The following is a 20,146-nucleotide window of genomic DNA, read 5'->3' as shown; positions in this document are numbered from 1 at the left end:
CCTATTATAGGACCTGGTTCTGACCCTCCCAGTTGTGCAGTTGCTTTGGTCGAGCTGTTTATAGTCAGTGCTGAGTCAAGTAACTAAGAGACAGCTGGCCGAGGCTTCTTTAATGCGTGATCACTGAAGGACTCCCCGCAGTGTGTGACTGTCCTTCCACAGGCAGGGTGATTTTTCCTTCATAGTGGCGTTATCCCTTCGCTGTGTTATCCTACAGAAAAGGACTGTGGTGTTTTGTCAAGCATGTTCTCATGGTACATGCTACTTACTAGGAATTCCATTGTCACTGCACATTCCCTAGCACATTTTCTTTGGCAAATTCTGTAATCTTTTGGGTTCTACATGAAAGTTCATTTTTCAAACTTAGCGTTGGAATAGATAATCAGGTTCCTGATCTCCTGTTAGCCTCCTCTTTCTTTTTATTTTTTCCTTATCAAAACAGCCAGCCGGTGAAGAGGAGCAGCCCCCGGAGTGTCTTATCTTCTCAATGTTTATGTTTCCAAGGACTTTGCCAAATCTGTGGAACTGTGTTGGGCATCTTTTAATACAGACCTCACTGCTAACCTACTGGTTAGCAGTCTTGCTACTAACCTACTGAGCAGTCTTGGCCAAGCACTGCTCTCGCTCTCTAAATACAGTGTTATTCTTCAACTAAAACTCGATTTCTTTCCTGTAAGCCTTTGGACATATGAACACATAATAGGTGACCTCTGAGTGGTAATTTCATAAATTCTTGGTGAAATGAATTGTATCAGATCAATATATCCGTGGACTCATCACATTTTTTGAGCTGCAAGGGACTTTAAGGTGAATCTGGTACAGCTCTGTTAGTGGAGGAAACATTCATTTTAACTGCATAGTCAATTCTCAATTAACAAGGGTAATGGAGTGGAAGGAGGTCAGTGATAATCAAAAATCATGGTGAAAATAAAATTATAGTCAACACTGGATTTTCTGGGGGCTGATTAACTGGCTTGTGGATTAATTGAGGTTAAGACACGGTGGGCGCCAGGATGTCATCCCCTTGGTAATTGGTCAACAGCTGCTTACCACCTGGCCTCTGCCCACCCCACTCTATCTGTCTCAGGGAAGAGAAGGGCTTCCTGGGAGCTAAGTCTAGCAGAGCTGGCTAACCTTGGCTGCACTGGTACCATGACAGCATAGACGTCGGTCTCGGGAGCTAGGTGAGGGCTGCTTTTAGGGTTTGTCCCACCATTGAGCTGTAGTTCTCAAACTTGAGCTGTATCACACCGACCTGGAGGACTTGTGAAGAACCAGGTTGCTGGACCCCAGCTCCAGTTAATGATTCAGGAGGTCTGGAGTGGGGTCTAAGAATTTGCATGTCCAATAGGTACCCAAGTGATGCTGATACTGCCAGCCCAGGGACCGCACTTGGAGAACGGCAGCTTTCCAGATCATTCTTTCCATCCCAGCTGCATGTGAGCATTGACTGCGGAGCTTCTTAAACCTACCAATGCTCGCGTACACCTCAGCCAATTATATGAGAGGCTCTGGAGGTGGGACCTATGCGTGAGTGTTTTTAAAAGTCCCAGGTGATTTTGATGTGCATCCAGGATCGACTGTATCCTGCTCTCGGGACTGTTTCCTACACCTCAGGAATCTGTATACAAGGGTCATGATTTTGTCCATATCTTAACTCCTTGTATATTTAATACTGATTTAAATGAAGTTTTGTCATGTAAATTCATTCATTTAAAAAGCAAACTATATGTCGCCTTCCTATGGGAAAACTAGTTTCACAGGCTGGATAAGGGACATGCCTGTAAACACATAACAAGTTCTTGCCTGCACTCCTCTTACATCCCATCACACTTTGGAGTCTCTGTTCTGGAACTGTACTTTTTACATTTTTCATAAGGGTGATGGAATGTATTATTTCTGTCCTTCACCCTCTCTTAGGTCAGGTAGGGTTGTGCCACCTCTGAATACACCTGATCTTCTGGCCACAAGAATACAAATGTGACTGACTTCACAACAGAGTCATTTCAACTAGGAGATCATCTAGAAGAATCCATAAACCATGGTGTAGCCCAGGAATGGAATACTGCTCAGCAAAGAAAAGAAACAAACTACTATTGCACACAGCCACTTGGGTGAATCTCAGACATTATCCTGAGCCAAAACCAGCCAAGACTAGACACTATATGATCCCATTTATATTTAGAGTTCTAACACATAGATGAGCAAGACTCATCTATGGTGGAAAAATTCAGAATTGGAGTTGCTTAGGGGAAGGGGGACAGGGAGATTGAGTGCGAAGGGACAGGAGAGGAGGGCTTTCTAAGGTGATAGGATGTTCTGTATCTTCCTAAGCCTTGAAGTTATGTGAGTGCATGCACGTGTCAAAATTTGTTGAATGGTGACCTTCAGGATGTGTGCATTTATTTGATTGTATGTTCAAAAAGAAAAAAAGAACACTGAGCAAATTAATGAACTCCAGTTAATCATATGCATGCCAGAGCATTTAGGGAGCCGTGCACTGCTGTCTGCATCTTACTTTGAAAGGCATCAAAAAATTAAGGTGGATTGACGAATGGATAGAGGGGTAGACATGTGGCAAAGCAAGCATCATAAGACATTAATGGTAGACTCTAGGTGGGGGATATCCAGGTGTTCATTTTAAAATTCTCTCAACTTTGCAGCATGCTTGAAAAGCTTTCACATTAAAGACTGGGGGGAAATGGGCATATACCTTCAGAACAATAAACAAGCGTTCCTCCCACATGCCTGAGCTTTCTAACAATTGCCACTCTGGTGGGTCTTGCCAAGGAGGCTCCTGTGGAAGACAGGCTGGAGGACCAGAGGGGGAACCAGGAGGGAAGGACTGCGGTCCTTAAGAGAGGCTGCTGGATTAGGAAAGCAGTGTGGCTCCCCTGTGCTGGGCCCAGATAAGAGGTGAAAGCAGAGGGCCTTTCCTTCCTTCACCCGTGCTGTGACCTGGAGGGTCCTCAGGAGCATTGCCTTGACTGGGAGCCCTGGGGGGAGGGGCCGTGCAGAGGCTGTGGAGATGTGACCTGCAAACACCAGCTGGACCCTGCCACCAAAGGTTGGTAGGAGTGAGTGAGGAAGAGAAGGGGCTTCCTGGGCTCCTGTTAATGCCCCAGTATCTCACTGGATATCCTGAGCCCAGATGTGGCTGGGGGAAAATTGGGATGCTGGGGCATGAGCTTACCATCATGGGAATCAGGTAGGGGCAGTGGCAAGGGCAGCCTTCTCAGGCCTGGTAGTGGGTTCTCTAGGGGGCCCCCAGCACTGACCAGGGACCTGCTGAGTCCTCCATACCCTCAGCACACCCCCATGATACAGCACAGCTCACCTGTGACACAGCTCCACAGCCCCTCGCCCCCACGCTGTAATCCCGCAGCACAATCCCAACACCACGCCCAGGTCACACCTCACAGTATACCCTCATGGCCCATCTCATGATATACCCCCACAGCATCACCCCCCTGAAACATCCCCCCCACCAACATGATTTCCACCACACACCATGCAGTACATCTCTATCACCTACGCTTGACCCTCCCCACATCCACAGCACACCTCCCTCTGAGACACACCAGAGACCCACCTCCACGGCAGACTCCCCACCACAGAAGCGCCCACAGATCCTCTGTAGCATATGCTCCTGTATAACACCCCCTGCTACCCACCCCACTCCTCATGGAGCACACACACGCACCCTTATGATGCACCCTTGCTTGAGTGGAAGCCCCCTTGCCTTTGCTGTGGAGGGAAGAGCACCTGCACGCTAATCTGCTCTTACCTTTCCTTACTCATGCAAGGATCTTGAGAGACACAGAAAGGAGGAGAGCAATTTACTTACTCTTGAGGGAAGAATTTATGATTGATGTCTAAAGGATGGTTAATATGCTGATTACATCTATTGTTTCCTGCAAAAGTGAATGAGCCCATCTTGAATACCAAAGAGCCTGGGGCTTGCATGGAAGGGCAGTCTGAGCCCCTCTTGGTTTCTGAGCCTTCAAAGGCAGTGGGGAGTGAGATGACCTGGACTTTGTGATCAGACAGGAGCTTGTCCTTGCTCTGCTTCTTCCAGCCTCACATCTTTGGCCAAGCCCTGAGCCTCAGAGCCCCAGGTTTCAGTGTCCTCATCAGAAACAAAATGGTAATACTTCTCTGTACAGTGTTGGCGAAGATTAAAGATACACAAAAGGCAGTGTAGTAGCAGGCACAGTAGATGTGCTGCGAAAATAGGAGTTAGTAGACCTAAAAAGTGCCTAGTGCATAAAAAATGCCTCAAACAGTAACTTTTAGCTATTTTCATTGTTACTGTTATTGATTTACTGCGATAGTTAATTATTGTCATCTATGAGGATTTAAAATGTGAAGAGAGCACAATATTTAGAACTTCCACAGCTACAATGATAAGAGTTTTTGCTTTGACCACAAATGGCATTCTGAACATTTAAGTATCTACTTGTTGGTTTTTTCCCATGCCTGACCCCCCTCTAGAGTGAGTGCCTTGAGAGCAGGCATTGTCCATACCCTTGTCCCCAAGACTGAGCACAGTTGCTCATGGAAGATGTTAGGAATTTGGATGATGGCATGGTTTTTCTTTTTCTTTTTTTTTTTTTTAAGATTTTATTCATTTTTCATGAGAGGCAGAGACATAGGCAGAGGGAGAAGCAGGCTCCCCGTGGGGAGCCTGATTGCAGGACTTGATCCCAGGACCGCGGGATCACAACCTGAGCTAAAGGCAGATGCTCAACCACTGAGCCACCCAAGGATTGGCACAGTTTCTTGATGAGCAAGTCATTGCAATATTAAAACTTTTTAGCTCATCCAAGCTATGCTTTTAAAACAAAGTCACCAACAGCACCTTCCAAGCTACAAAGCCACTGGTCGCGTTCTCATTTACATGCTACTCTGTCAATTAATGTTACATGCCAATTAAATGGGACATTAAGCTGCCAGTAGGCATGCAACTTTGCGTGCTAGCATCCTCTTCACCTCAGTTAGTGACCTGAATTCATTGCCTCCCACCCATTGCCAAGATGCTTCCTCATCCCCGTCCCAGCCAGCCCAGGCCGGAACACAAAGACAGCCAGACAAAGCTCTGTGCTGCATCTGGTTTGGGAGAGGGGTCAGCGATGCCAGTGACTGTGGCTGCATCCTTGTGAATTCCAGTCATAGTATGGCCATAGTCACTCGAATGCATCTGACTAGTGACAATCCCATCTTTTAAAAATTCCTCCTAGAAGCAGAAAAAGCAAGTGTTTGTGCCCGAGAGTACAGGGGCTGTGCCTGTCACCTAAAGCATGCAGTCTTCAAGAAATCATTGCGGAGAGCCCTTGGGGCAGCAGGTCTGCCCCAGCTGAGCTCTCCCCTAGTTTGCTGCAGTCTGGGCCCGGTTTTAGGTAAACTGCTCATGGTGAGCAAATGTACCTCTCCAGAAGGTCTGGTCTGACACAGCCCACCAACTTGCGTTCCATTTTTCAAACTCTTGCTATTATATTGCCATTGGCAAAAGCTGCAGCAGTGCTTAATTCTTCCCTCCCTCTGTGGCTCAGGCACTTCAGTAATTTAAAAGTGCTTCTTTTCCTTCTTCATCCAGAGAAGTAAAAATAATTATAATAGAAAATGGGTAATTTGCAGCTACAATGCCAGGCTGATAATCAAAAACTTGTAAATGGAAACATGAGCATATGTTTATCACTTCTTGAAATTAGAATGCAGTTGAAAGTAGCTGTGGCCTCAAAGAGGGCATTATGGAAGGCAAAGAGGCTTAGTTGTTTGTTGGGAGACCTGCCTGCTAATGAGGCTTTTAAGTTCTGTTGCCTCAAGAGCAGCAAATAAAGGAAGACGTCCCTGGATGCTGCTCAGCTGTTCAGGGGCCCTTAGGTGATCGTTTGTGGATTGATCACTCCCCTGTGTAAAATCATGTTGGGGCTCCCCAGCCACCACCATCAGGATCAGGTTTGATCTTGTCAATATAGAATACAAGGCCCTTGGCAACCTGGCGGTGGTGAACCTTGTCATACCCTCCCTCCGTCCATCTTGGCTACTCTTTTGACCTTCTTGCAGCCCATCCACACACACACACACACACACACACCCATGGCCTCCCACAGGCTGAGGCTTTGCAGATGCTGTTATCTCTTCCCAGCTGATTTACCTGCCTAACCTCCTGTTCATCTTTCAAAACCCAAAACACCTATTGCCTCTTCCTGGAACACTTTCATACTCCTTTTGCATCCTTCCCCAGCCTGGCTGGGCGGGAGATACTCCTCTGTGCACACAGGCTCCCTCTCTTTTTATCTATGCCAGTTCTTACTTACCACGTTGGGCTGTGAACGTTGGTCAACCCATCCGCCTCCTTACCAAAAATAGGTGAAATCTATAGGCAGTGGGTAGCTTATCCTGCTGTCTCCTTGGTTCCTGGCATACTCTTAGGTATATAGCAGGTGCCGACTGATGTTTACAGAAGGAAGGGATTATTAATGGCAGTGGAGTTTGGAACAGTTTTTTTTTTTTTTTTTTTTTTAAGATTCTATTTATTTGATAAAGCGTGAGCGAAAGCAGAGGGAACAGCAGGCAGAGGGAGATGGAGAAGCCTCGATCCCAGGACCTTGGGATCATGACCTGAGCGAAAGTCAGACCCTTAACTGATGGAGCCACCCAGGTACCCCAGAACAGTTTTCAAATTTGTCTTAAAAAAGCACAGTTATGGGACGCCTGGGTGGCTCAGCGGTTTGAGCATATGCCTTCGGCTCAGGTCATGATCCTGGGATCCGGGATCGAGTCCCACATTGGGCTCCCTGCATGGAGCCTGCTTCTCCCTCTGCCTGTGTCTCTGCCTCTCTCTCTGTGTTTCTTATGAATAAATAAATAAAATCTTTTTTTAAAAAAAAACACACAGTTATCACATAGCCATGGGTAAAATAAATCCCACAGTGCATTGCACAGCCCGCGGGAATGTTTGGATCCTCTCTGTCCATGTTCATTTTGGTGATAAACGAAGGGGCAGATCAGGAGGTGGGCCTGCCCGGTTTTCAAGTCAAAAGGAAAACTGGCCTGAGAGACCTCATGGTTTCTCTTCTGTCTTACATTCTGCGTGCCTCGGTACCACAATCAGGACAGCAGTACGTTCACTGCTTTGCATCTTATTTCTGTGATGGAATTGCAAGGATTGAAGACCACACAAATGCTTTCAGCATGAAAAAGAGGTCAGTCTTTTTAACGAAATGTCTGTGAGCCCAGGAAGCAAGTTTATGTCCGTTTATGCCGTGGCTCTGTAAGCCGGAGTCCGGCTCTCTGCCTAGTGAGTGGGCACGTCGGCCAGCGGGGGGCTTTCTCATCACCGCACTTATTCTGAGTCAGTTCCAGACTCCTGGGTCAGTAGGAGTGCAAGGTTTACATTTAAATTAGGTCCGTGGTTTGAAGTTGACTTAATTCTTATCTGCACGTTAACTTGCTGAAGCTAATCAGGTATCTCGCATGCCCCAAGCCAGGAGGAAGAAGGGGCAGGTGTGATTGCCACCCTAAGGGTCTCACCTATAAGCCACTGAGGCAGAGTGGGGATGTTCCAGAGCCATCCTTGGCTGGGCTATGCCATCATGGGACTCTGCGTGTGCCATGTGCTTTGCCAGCCCCTGGGACCCAGGAACAAGAGAGGAAAGGAGCCCAAACTGGGAGGTGGGGGGAGAAGTGCCGGTCACACATGCCCCTGGCCAGATCTCTTAGCTTGTCTCCATCTCCCTGACCTGAGAACCGTGAGGCTGGACTGGAGAGTGCCCCTGGTCCCCTGCATCTGGGTCTGAGTTAGGCCACACGGCTGACTATGTGATGGGCGGTGAGTGAGTCCGAGTAGGGAGGGGAAGTATCTGGCAGCTGGGATTTGCTAGAAGAGTCTCTGGAGCTGGGGAAGGGCTGGTGTGTGAGGGGCCTCACTTCTCCATTCAGCCAGCCTTTCCCAAGGCCAGATTATGCTCCGGTCCTGTGCTAGACTGAGGTCATAAACACAGGGAGCTGGGCCGGGCTCTCTGGGCCTGGAGTTCGTAATCTGGTGGGGGTGGCAGGTGTGTACGCTGCCCACATGCGCTCAGCTGTCCGCATGGCCCAGCCCCGCAGGCCCGGGAGTCCGTGCTCTGCCGACCGGTCAGCCGTGTTGCTTCTCGAATGTGTCTGAGCCCATTGTACTTAGTAAGTACACCTAACTTTATTAAACATTAAATATTACAAACACTGATGGATTGTGAGTATAAAAGGGAAGAGTGGGGTTTCTTGAGTCATGGGTGCTTTGAAGAGACTTGAAAAGGTGACAGTGCCCCACCCCCCCCCACCCCTGCATCCTGTGGGGTGTTGAGGAAAGAACTGGACTCAAGATTGGTGGTGGCAGAGGCAGGGGAGTCTGAAAGTCAAGACCGATTCCATCCTCGTGGTCTTCCTGTACACCTTCAGGTGCCCTCCACCTAAAAGACCTGGAATGGGGAATTGTCACCACCCGATAGGGTTTGTGAAGTGCTGGTCCCTGCTCCAAAAACAAAGCGTAGGTCCTGCATCAAATCACTTACCTGTATAGGTTTAATTTAAAGCAAAAGTTTGCCTAGACCTTTTTTGATTGACTCCCTGCTTTGACCATTGGTTTCTGCTCTACCAGCCAGCCAGGGTTGGGCAAGAGAGCTTCTGTGGCACCTGGGTGCCAGGTGACTGCTGGGCTGGGGCCGAAGACTCACTCCTAGGAGCAAAAGCTTATGGGGCAACCTTTCTGCCTTAACAGAAAGCCAGAGGACAGAGGGGAGCCAGGGAGGGACGAGTTGCAGTGTGCAGCCAGACCAGGCTACACCAGGGAGTGGGGAGCAGGACACCTCTGTGAGGACGTGGCCCCACAGGTGGGAGGAAGGCCAGGGTCCTGCATTACAGAGAGGATGAGAAGGGAGGTCAGAGAAAGAGCGAGGAAGCAGAGTGTATAGGATTCAGTGCTACATGAGTTTTAGGACATCCTCTCCTAAAGGGGGCCAGACTCACTACCACACAACCAACTGGACAATGGTGCTGTTCATTTATGGAGAATTGGAGGAGACGATATGGATGGGAGCATTCCAGGTAGAGAGAAGAGGTCCAGGGACGGGAAGGAAGCAAGTGGCTCCTGGCCAGATGCCTGGATTTATTCAGCAAACATTTATTAAGCTCCTCCTGGGTACTTAGAAGAAGGATGTTGGTCTCAGGCATAGAGGAGGAAGATCCTATTCAGAAAGTGCTTCCACTCCATGGTGACACTGACTGGGTTGAAAACATGGGGTGAGGAGCCACTTTTGTGGAGAAACAGTGCATCATGGCAGGCTGAGTTTCAGGAGGTGGTGAACGGGGGTACCGGGGTGCCAGGCCCCAGACAGAGGCCAGAAACTCACCTTAGGAAGTAGAGGCGAGGAAGGGAGTAGAGGGAGAGGTCAGGCTGAAAAGAGGATTCTCTCAGGGGTGCGGATACAGAAGGAGAAAGGGTTTTGGGGTCATAAGTGCGGCCTGCCTTTATTGCACGCAGGATTCTGATTGAGGAAAACGGAATCCGAGAACCTGCTGATAAATGATCCGTTTGATTGCTCAGAAAATAATGGCTTCAACTCCAATGAGCATTTTATATTTTCTGAGCATTTTATGGTTTTCTATTATTTTTGAATTAAACAAGCTTCTTTTTTTTAAAATGAGGTTTTTAACCATATCACTTACCTTTTGCATTATTCCATGACCCATTGGAAGGTGTGAGGTTTTTTGTGACATTTTTTTTTCAGCCGTCCCTAAGTCTCATTTACAGGATCACCTCTTAGGAACCTTTTAATCCAAGCGTAAGTATTTTTATAAAATGGAATAGACATAGGAAATGCTAGAAAAACACTAATATGGTGACATTTATGAAATAGTGATTCCTTACATGGCACATGTGGCATTTCTTCCCCCTGTAAGTGTCCATTCCTTTAATATTTCCATTGTTTCAATAAAATAGGGGAAAACTGCTTATCATGAAAGTCATTTTCTACTTTGAATTCTTTTTACTCCTCTCTTGAGTGAATGTGCATCTCTCACTGGTTAAGCACATCAAGCTCAGGTTTTTCTTTCATGGCATTTGCTTGTGGACTTCTACAGCTGGAGCCAAAGCTGTTTGCAGTTGGAGAGGCAGAGCTGCATTTGCTTCCACAGTGGTTCTCACCCTCTCTCAAGGGTGGGAAGGGTTGGCAATTTATTGGATCTCGATCCCCTCTCCTAGGAAAAGGGACTGCTGGGCATCTGTTCACTTTTGCTTTCAATATTAAAGGGAATTTAATTTGGTTTTGAGAAGTTTGCAGTCCCACTTAAACCTTGTGCTGTTGGGGACCTGAGAATGCCAGCTGTGCCACTCCCCTAAGCATGTGCTCCCAGTCCCTTGCAGAAATGAGAAGTGCTGTTGTCACCTGGTGCACTCCCAGGCAAGACAGGTTGAGAACCTGTGGTGTGGGGTCAAATTCTAGCTCACTCCTCCTTGCTGTGTAACCTTGAACAAATTAAAATTAGTTCATTTTTCTAGCCCCAGCCTCCTCCTAATCTGCAAAATGGGAATAACAGCATCAAAATGAAATAATATGTCAGGACGCCTGGGTGGCTCAGCAGTTGAGCATCTGCCTTTGGCTCAGGGCATGATCCTGGAGTTCCAGTATCGAGTCCCACATCGGGCTCCCTGCACGGAGCCTGCTTCTCCCAACACCTGTGTCTCTGCCTCTCTCTCTCTCTGTGTCTCTCATGAGTAAATAAAATCTTTTTTTAAAAAAAAAGAATATGTATAAAGCAAGAGCATCCATGCCACCATAAATGTTTAGTACTGATAATGTCCTGCTCAAGTGCTTTCCTTGGCTCCTGTACTCAGAGCCATTGAACCTCACTCCTGGGTTCCCTTGCATTCTTTTTTTTTTTTTTTGAGTTCTTTTTTTTTTTTTTAGTTTCCTTGCATTCTGTGAGTACCCATACTTCACTCTTCACTGGGTTACGGCTGTTGGCTCAGGTGCTCTTCCAGTAGCCATGGCCTGCCTCTGGGCTGAGATGCTACTGAATCTCCCATGGCCCCACACCAGGGCTGGGCACTAGCTGGTGGGGGCAGAGCCCATGGTGCCCATCTTCTCCAGGTATGGTTCCTCCCAGCATTGCTTCCAGCCTGGGCTTTCGGGGCTCTAACTGAGGCCCTTGACCTTTCTCCCTCTGACCTGGAGCTGGGTGGAAGGTGAGGGTTGGACACAGATCCAGGATTGGCCTCCATATCCAGGTCCAGATCGGGCTGCAGAGGGCTCTGTTCCTCTGTTCTGTGAAGAACAGAAGATGTGGCCTCTAGCCCATCAGTCACTGGATGGGTAATTCCTGAATACCAGGGGAGGGTTGGGGCTGGGGGTATTCAGAGAAACAATTGCTTTGGAACAGCGGATGAGAAATGCCTGGAACAAGAGCACTGAGGCATGGCTATGAGAAGATTTAATAGGCCATTAGGAGGATGGTGTCATGGGGACCAGGAGAGGGGTTAAGGAAGGGCATTTTGCACCATTGCCCAGAGCCTGAGACCCTGAGGCTGGTGGTCACAGTCCGCAGACCTGCCAGGTCCCCGCACAGACAGCCTGCTCTGAGCCACAGACTTGGGCCACCTTATCTCCAGCAGCTGCCTTGGAAGTACACCCCTTTAGTACATTCTCAGGAGAAAGTACATTCTCAGGAGCCCAGAATCCCATCATCACTCATCAAAAAGCAGTCCAAAGCCACTGGCAATGGGTCAGCAGGTTTGTCTTCAGATGAAGTGCCACACGTTATTAGCTTTCCCTCTCTTAATATCACGGATGTTAGGCAGACTTCCTCCTCTCAGAATAACCTCTGGCTTTTGGATCATTTGGCAGGAATATGTGTGGAATTATTGATAGAGTTTTTAATCTATTTTGTTTTTATTTTTTTTCCCCTTCACATTACTTAGAAATGTACTTTCTTGATCTAAGGCTTGCTGTAAAAACTGCTTTGCAAAAAAAAATGGGACTTTTTACAAAGCTTAGAGGTGCCAGTCATACAGTAGGAGCCGTTACATGGTTTCTAACTCAGATACTTTCATGTTAAAAATGTTCTCTGCTCTGCTGGCCTCTATATATTATCATTTCTGTCAAAGTTCTTCATGCAACCAGGCCTGAGTGAGTCTCCAATGTTCTTACAAATTCCTACAAAAAGCATATGTAGGGTTTCATGGTATCCCTATGATCTTCCTATTTTCCAAAATGTTTTCCTGTCACAATAGAAATGTTTAAGTAGGACTAAATTGGAAGGTGATTTTATTTTTATTTTTTATTTTTTTAAAGGATTTTATTTATTTTAGAAAGAGAGAGCAGGGAGGAGGAGCAGGAGAGGGAGAGTCTTAAGCAGACTCTGTGCTAACTGCAGAGCCTGACTTGGGGCTCAGTCTCATGACCCTGAGATCTTGACCTGAGCTGAAACCAAGAGTTAGATGCTTAACCAGCTCTGCCATCCAGGTGCCTCTGGAGGGTGATTTTAAATAATCACTTCTGAGGCATTGGGGTGAGGAGCATTTTATGTTTTTTTGTGTAAGAGCCTATGCAGTGGTTTTATATGGTTACTTCTTGGATCCTGCTATTGAGAGGAAATCAGATATTCCTTTTTGTAAGTTGAAATTATGAAATCTTCCCTGAAGGCTTTTAGAAATAAGATACTTCTCTCCTGGAATGATGTCAGTGACTTCTGCCTCTAGGAAGGGAAATGGAGTAAGAAAGTGGCTCCAGGTTCCTTCCAACCTTATTTCTCTGAATTTATTATCTCCCGCATCCTCTGCACTTGTCCCATGGTGCCAGTCTCATTAGGCCTAGTGATGCAGCTTATGTGTCACAATGCATTCCTCGGACAAAACTTAAAAATCTCTATAACCAAAGAGCTTGGTTTATAAGGCAGTGTCACAGTGTGATTGAAGTCTCAGCCCAAGCTCCCAATTCTAGCTCTGTTATTATCTTCCTGTGTGACTTTGAATAAGTGACTTCACCTCTCTGGTCCTCTGTTTCCTCAATTATAAAATGGGGGTGGGGGTTGACCAGATGTTAACACTCTGCACATGGAAACACAAAACCAACAGGACGCAATATTTTGATTAAGCATAGGCTGTCTAGATATGGCATTCCCTCTGCTTAAGGAAAAATCCAGCTTCCAATCTTCGTTTTTGCAACAGTTTCTTTAAAATACAGGAGATGAAAGTCTTTCTTGAAATTTGTAATAAGGAATCATAAAATGTCATGACTTTTAAAGATTTGCAGCAAATCTTGGAGAAGCATACCTTGAAAAATAAGCACTTCATGTTACGTGGGGGAGAAAGAGGCTTAATTCCTTTCATTCCGCCAAAAGCAGTAATTTCACTTAAGAGCCATCCCTTAACAAGTCTTTGCAGAGACCTGTTTCCTTCAAGGTCCCATAGCATGTGTTTGAGATAGAAGTGACCCACGCCCCTGCTTTTATCTGAAAGAGAATTGTGCTTGTCATTTCTTATCTGGAAACTTCATCTTTGCTTTGGGGTTCTGAGACCACTCCCATTCATCTCTTCAGTACCCCTGATTCGAATAGTGTGAGACCCGTGTATATTTCCCCTAACTGTAGTAATGCCATTTTGGTGCACAGCCTGATGGTACATGAATCCAAAACAACATTTCCAGTACACAGGTACCTGGGAGACTCTCTTGATCCAAGAGCTAGCTCTGCCTTCATATGTGATGGAACGTGGCTGGGTGTACTCTGGGGTGTACTCTGATGGGGGAGGCTCAGAGGGTCCTTTTTCAAGGCCTAGGGCCTGCCATCTTGCTGGGCGGCTCACCAGCACGAGGAGAGCTGTGCTCAGTAGCAAGCACAGGGATTGTGTGCTCGCCTGGTGAGAAAACTACCATTCCAGGAGACATGAAAACCTTTAGAAACAGCCTCATGCAGAATTTCACAGAAAAAGTGTTCAAAAGACAGATTTCCCTTGGCTTTGGTGTAAACCACTGAGTTGGTGAACAGTGGCCTGGTCCTACTCCTGTGGAAGAGACAAAAGACACCCTTGCTGGGGACTTTGGTCTACTTACTGTGCCTTTCTTGTTTTCTTTAAATAAAAACATGGAAGCCCCACTAGGGCGCCTGGTATAAAAGGTTTTTGCCTCTGGCCCTGCAACATTAGCTGGCTTCCAGGCAGCCTCCAGAAGCTCCAGCCAATGTCTGAAGACCGCCTGCAGCACACCGCTCCTAGGGCATGCGGTTCCTCAGAGCCTTCGCTGTTTACCGGACACTGGCAAGGTTCTCGGAGTCCACTTTTTCTTTCTTAAAACTACAAAGGGAGGGACGCCTGGGTGGCTCAGTGGTTGAGCATCTGCCTTAGGCTCAGGGTGTGATCCCGGTGTCCAGGGATCGAGTCCCACATCAGGCTCCCTGCCAGGAGCCTGCTTCTCCCTCTGCCTGTGTCTCTGCTTCTCTCTCTGTGTCTCTCATGAATAAATAAATAAAATCTTTAAAAAAAAAAAAAAAGGGAGTACACGCTTAGAGAGAAAGCTCATTCATTAAAGAAGTCCTAGTCTGGCCATTCCTCCCGCTGTCCCTGCAACAACCCTCCCCTTTCTCAGAGGTGTAAACCTTCTATTTGCAGTGTACATCCAGGGGATGTACACATGTACAGAGGGGCTTTTATCATATATAAATATATTATAAAAATATATAATTATATAATTATATACATATAATTATATATTTACATATAATTGGAAATTATGTATTATACATTGTATTATAGATTTTTGTGTATTACAGCAACATAGATAGCTTTGTTTAACCAAAATGAGAACACCATAATACTGTCTGCAACTTGCCCTTTTTTCTTATGTAACATTTACTCATTCATAACCTCTAATGTCAGTATGTGTAGAATTATGTTATTCTTTAATTGCTGCGTAGTATCATTGGAGACTTAACCATTCTCCTGTTGGTAGACATTTGGGTCTCTAATTTTTCACTATTACAGATAAACCCTCAGAGAACAGCATTGTAACATATGCTTGCAGGCATCTGGCCATGTTTATTAATAATTACAATGCATTTGTTTAAAGATGTGCTCCCCTGACATATACACACCAGCACAGCCCTCTCTGAGCTCTGAGGCTAATTTATAGGAAATCTCTTAAATCCTTGGTACCCCCTTCACACTTCCCCATTCACATTTTTGCTTTAAGAACTAGACATGTTTTCTTCATGTACTTAGCACCCTGCTTTGGGAAGGGACATTGCCTAGAACTGTCCCCAAGGATGCAGAAGCAAGGCTACCGCTTTTCCTAACTCATGCTTCAGGGGGGACCTGAGTTCTGAGTTCCAGCAGTCTCTTGCCCTGCTTGCTGGAGACAGGAAGTTCAATTCTGCCAAATGCCATTGAAAAAACCATTGAGTGTTTGGGATGGTTTTTGTAAAGACTGAAACTCTCCCTCTAGCCCCTCTGTGAGTGTGTTTAATTTTCTAGGGCTACTGTAACAAATTATCACCAATGTGGTGGCTTAAAACAGCAGCAGTGTATTCTTTCACAGTTCTGGAGACCAAAATCAGAAATCAGTTTAAAGGCCCAAATCAAGGTGCCAACAGGACTGCATTCCCTTCACAGGGGACCTGTTCAGAGCGATCTGTTCTTTGCCTCTTCCAGCTTCTGATGGCTGCTCATACTCCTGGGCCTGTGCATCACTCCAGTTTTCAAGGGCAGCATCTCCAAATCCCTCTCTGTTCCATCTTCACGTGGCCTTCTCTGTGTGTGTTCATAATCTCCCTTTTCCTCCCTCGGAAGGATCCATGTGCTTGCATTCAGGGCCCTCTAAACAATCCAGGATAATCTCTCCATCTCACAAGCCTTAGTCAAACATCTGCAAAGACCCTTTCCCAAATGAGGCAATATCCACAGGATCCAGGGATTAGGAGGAGGTATCTTTGGGTGACATTATTCAGCCAATTGCAGTGGGATTTCCAACCTGTTTTCCAACATACTTAACTGCTGGAGTACACTTGGTATTTCCTTTAGATTCTTTAGAATCATGTCTTTTCATTCATAAGGAAGACAGAAATCAATATTATTTTATTCTGTGCACTGAAAAAGGCTAGAAGGTCAAGGTCAGACAAAATCTCTTGACTGATGAGCTCCTTTAACTGGAGAATACATGACACGAACTGCATGTACAACTGCTATGAGTTAAATTACAAATGTGCCTGTCTTTCTGTTTTAATTTGGAAATATTTCTCTGTATAATAGTTTGCATGCCCTAGCTAGAAGGAAGTTGAGAAGCCGTCTGTTCTCCCTTCCCCCCTGTAGATCGAACCGTATCCAGACCATGAAATTCATCTTTTAAATCTGCTCAGGGGCATCTGGGTGTCTCAGTGGGTTAAGCATCTGCCTTCGGCTTAGGTCATAGTCTCAGGGTCCTGGGATCGAGCCTCACGTCGGACTCCCTGCTGAGCTTCTCCCTCTCCCTGTGCTGCTCCCCCTGCTTGTGCTCCCTCGCTTGCTCGCTCACTCTCTCAAATAAATAAAATCTTAAAAAAATAAAATAGGGCGCCTGGGTGGCTCAGACAATTAAGCATCTGCCTTCGGCTCAGGTCATGATCCCAGGGTCCTGGGATTGAGTCTTGCATCAGGTTCCCTGCTCAGTGGGGAGTCTGCTTCTCCCTCTACCCCCCCACTTGTGATCTCTCTCTCTCTCTCTCTCTCTCACACACACACACACACAGTCTCTCTCAAATAAATAAAATCTTTAAATTAAATTAAATTAAATCTGCCCAGACAAGGTGCATATGAGTGTTCTACTGTTGTTAAAAACAATGGAGGGTGTTGGACAATATTAAGGACATACAGCCTGTAGGAGCACATTCCTCTCAGGTGGTTGGTGGCATTAAAATACAAGGATGAGGTTCATTAGCACACTTTTATTTTATTTTATTTTATTTTATTTTATTTTATTTATTTTATTTTTTTATTGGAGTTCAATTTGCCAACATATAGCATAACAACCAGTGCTCATCCTGCCAAGTGCCCCCCTCAGTGCCTGCCACCCAGTCACCCCATTTAACTTACAGTGTGGCTGCTCTTTCAAACTCTCCAGTCCTCCCTGTGAAAGGTGTATTACCATTTTGGACTTGGCCCTGCCCTTGCCATGTGAATGCTAATGTCTCATACTTCCATTTCCCAATTTCACAGCAGACCTGCATGCTCATAAATTAAACTGCATTGCTCAGCATTATCGTGTGCATTCTAGGATTTTGTCCAAAAAGGCCCAAACTACTGCCTATTTCAGCAGAACTCCCTTTGGCCACCGCCTGTTAATATATTATAGAGACATTAGGACAGCGATTTGAGAGTGCAGGCAGGCAGGTAGAGCACACACATCCCTGCACAGAGGTCCGGAGCAGACAGGAGTGGCCCGGAAGATGTTCAGACAGAGGGTGGGGCATAGGTGGACCTTCCCCACCAGAAACAGAAGAGGTGATATGTCTGCCAAGCCAGTCCATCTTCTCAGAAAGAATCTTTTTTTTTCTTTTTTTTTTTTTTTCAGAAAGAATCTTGAATGTGAACGGCTAGAGTTTAAAAAATAACACATCAATTGAAAGAAGTGAAAAAAAAAATGGTTGATTTTTGTCACTTTCTAAGTCAGTGAGGGGAGTTTCAAAACATACCAAAATGCCTGCCACCACTGACCCAGGTTGCCAGGGTTAAAGGAAATATAGGGATGTTCTACTTCCCAAAAGAATAGACCCTGGTAACTTTTATAATCAAAATAATAAGTGCACATGGCTTTTTAAAAATTCAGCTAATTCAGCCTCTCTGGCCTCTCCTCTCTTTTTTTTTAGAGCCCCATGCTCTGTTGTCTTGCCCAGTGCTCTCTAGCCTATACAACTCTCATCCTAGTTTCACCATCCTCCTAGTTTGGATGCTTGTGTTCCACTTTGTTTTCCTTCCTTGTTTTGCTGGAACATACCATCAAAGAACTACCCAAGTAAAAGTACCTGAGAGCTAAACTTTGAGTCCATTCATATATAAAAATATGTTTCTTCTATCCCCATACTTAATTATCTAGCCAGATAGAGAATTCTAGGTAGATTCAAAGTCCTCTTTTCTCAGAAGTATGCAGGCATCGCAAGTTGTCTTTTGCATCTACTGTTGCAAATGAGGGGTTAAATGCCAGTCTTATTTTCAGCTTTTGTCTATGAACTTTCTTTTGTTTATTCCCTAGAAATCTTGAGGGTCTTTTTTTAATTCTTAGTGTTCTGGTATTTCAAATCAAGTATAATCTCAATTAGGCTGATTTTGGTTGCAAGTCACAGGACACCAACGCAAACTAGCTTAATGTTAGAAAGGGAATTTATTGGTTCATGTAATTGAAATGCCTTAGGAAATATAGGCTTTAGGAGCAATTCAGTCAAGGCTCAGGCTCTTCTCTCTGTGGTTATTTTGGCTTAGCAACTGGGTAGGTCTCAAAACAATCCTGAAAGAACAGAAAAGAGGGCATCAAGGCAGATGGATAAACAATGTAGTGCAATCAGAGCCTGCTATCAGAGAAGACTTAACAAAGGAGACCTTTATTTTAAACTTACAGCTGTGGTAAAGTAATATAACAAAGAATTTACCATCTTAACAACTTTTAAGTGTATACTTCAGTAGTGTTAAGTACATTCATACTGTTGTGCAACCATTTCCAAAACTCTTTCATGTTGCAAAACTGAAACTATGCCCACTACACAACTCCCCATTCCCTCCTCCCTCCGTCCCCTGGCAACCACCATTATACCGTCTCTATGAATTTGACTACTCCAGGTGGTAGTCAAATATATATGGAATTATACAGTAGTTATCTTTTTTTGCAACTGAGTTATTTAATGGAGCATAATGTCCTCGTGTTGTAACTTATGTCAGATTTTTTCCTTTTATTTTTTACTTTTTAAAAGATTTTATTTATTCATGAGAGATATACAGAGAGAGGCAGAGAAATAGGCAGAGGGAGAAGCAGGCTCCCTCTGAGGAGCCTGATTTGGGACTCAATCCCAGGACCCCAGGATCATGACCTGAGCTGAAGGCAGATGCTCAACCACTGAGCCACTCAGGTGTCCCAGATTTTTTTCCTTTTAAAGACTGAATAATATGCCACTGTATGTGAATTTTATGTGTGTGTGTGTGTGTGTGTGTGTGTTTGTGTGTGTGTGAAAAATATGTATGATATATATAAGCATTTTGTTTATCCATCTGTGGACAGTTGGGTTGCTTACACCTTTTGGCTACTATGAGTAATTGCTGCTATGCACATGAATCTGTTCATGTGGCTGCTTTCAGTTCTTTTGGGTATATGCTCAGAAGTAGGATTGCTGGACCATAGAGTAGTTCCGTTTTTAATCTTTGAAGGAACCTCCATGCTGTTTTCCACAGGGGCTTCACCAGTTTGTATTCCACTGTTCACAAGCAGTGCACAAAGGTTCCAATTTCTGACAACACTTATTTTCTATTTTTTTTATAATAGTCATCATAATGTATGTGAAGTGGTATCTCATAGTAGTTTTGATTTGCATTTCCCTAGTGATTAGTGATGTTGATCTTTTCATGTGCTTATTGGTCATTTGTGTGTCTTCTGGGGAGAAATGTCTATTCAAGTCCTTTGCCCATTTTTTAGTTGGGTTATTTTTTGTCATTATCAAGTTAAGGAGACCTTATGCGGTTGGCCTAATGTGTGCTAAGTGCTGGAGGAGCAAAGTCTGATAGGTAGAAATGGGTAGACAGGGCATTCTAGGCAGAGAGACCAGTAGGAACAAAACAGAGATGGCGTGTGGGTGTGTTCAGGCTTCCTCAAGTCAGCAGGCTGTGTTGGACCACAGACACCTTAGGCACTGTAGGCAAGTAGCCAGCACTGAAACTAGGAAGGCACAGCTGTCTCCACCTGTGGAGAGGAGCGAGGAGGCTACACCAAAGGCAGTCTCCCTGCGGAGCCATTGAGGGTGTTAAAAGTCCCAGGAGATACAGAGCTACCCTCAGAAAGGTCCTGCATTTGGTGCCATGGGAACAGTGAATGCAATTGAGAGGGGTATGTTAAGAGGCTCAGGAGGCAGCTTCCCCTGAGGCAAGGATCTGAGGTCACAG

At 45.5% G+C, this 20,146-nt stretch overlaps 1 protein-coding gene across 5 annotated transcripts in view; it reads left to right on the top strand.

The window, feature by feature from the left end:
* Nucleotides 1-20,146, top strand: part of NMNAT3 (nicotinamide nucleotide adenylyltransferase 3) — a 114,524-nt gene that overhangs the window by 16,042 nt on the left and 78,336 nt on the right. Inside the window, exon 1 of one of the 5 annotated variants that reach the window (XM_038571042.1) lies at nucleotides 8,067-8,184. The exons of the other annotated variants lie outside the window; for them this stretch is intronic. The gene's annotated coding sequence lies outside the window, so the exon portion shown is untranslated. Of the gene's footprint in view, nucleotides 1-8,066; nucleotides 8,185-20,146 lie in introns of those variants that run through there. 5 annotated transcript variants of the gene reach the window in all.

This window comes from Canis lupus, chromosome 23, assembly GCF_011100685.1.
Source record: "Canis lupus familiaris isolate Mischka breed German Shepherd chromosome 23, alternate assembly UU_Cfam_GSD_1.0, whole genome shotgun sequence".
Classification (NCBI taxonomy): domain Eukaryota; kingdom Metazoa; phylum Chordata; class Mammalia; order Carnivora; family Canidae; genus Canis; species Canis lupus.
The sequence above is the reverse complement of the archived record's forward strand: the minus strand, read 5'-3'. Positions and strand labels throughout refer to the sequence as shown.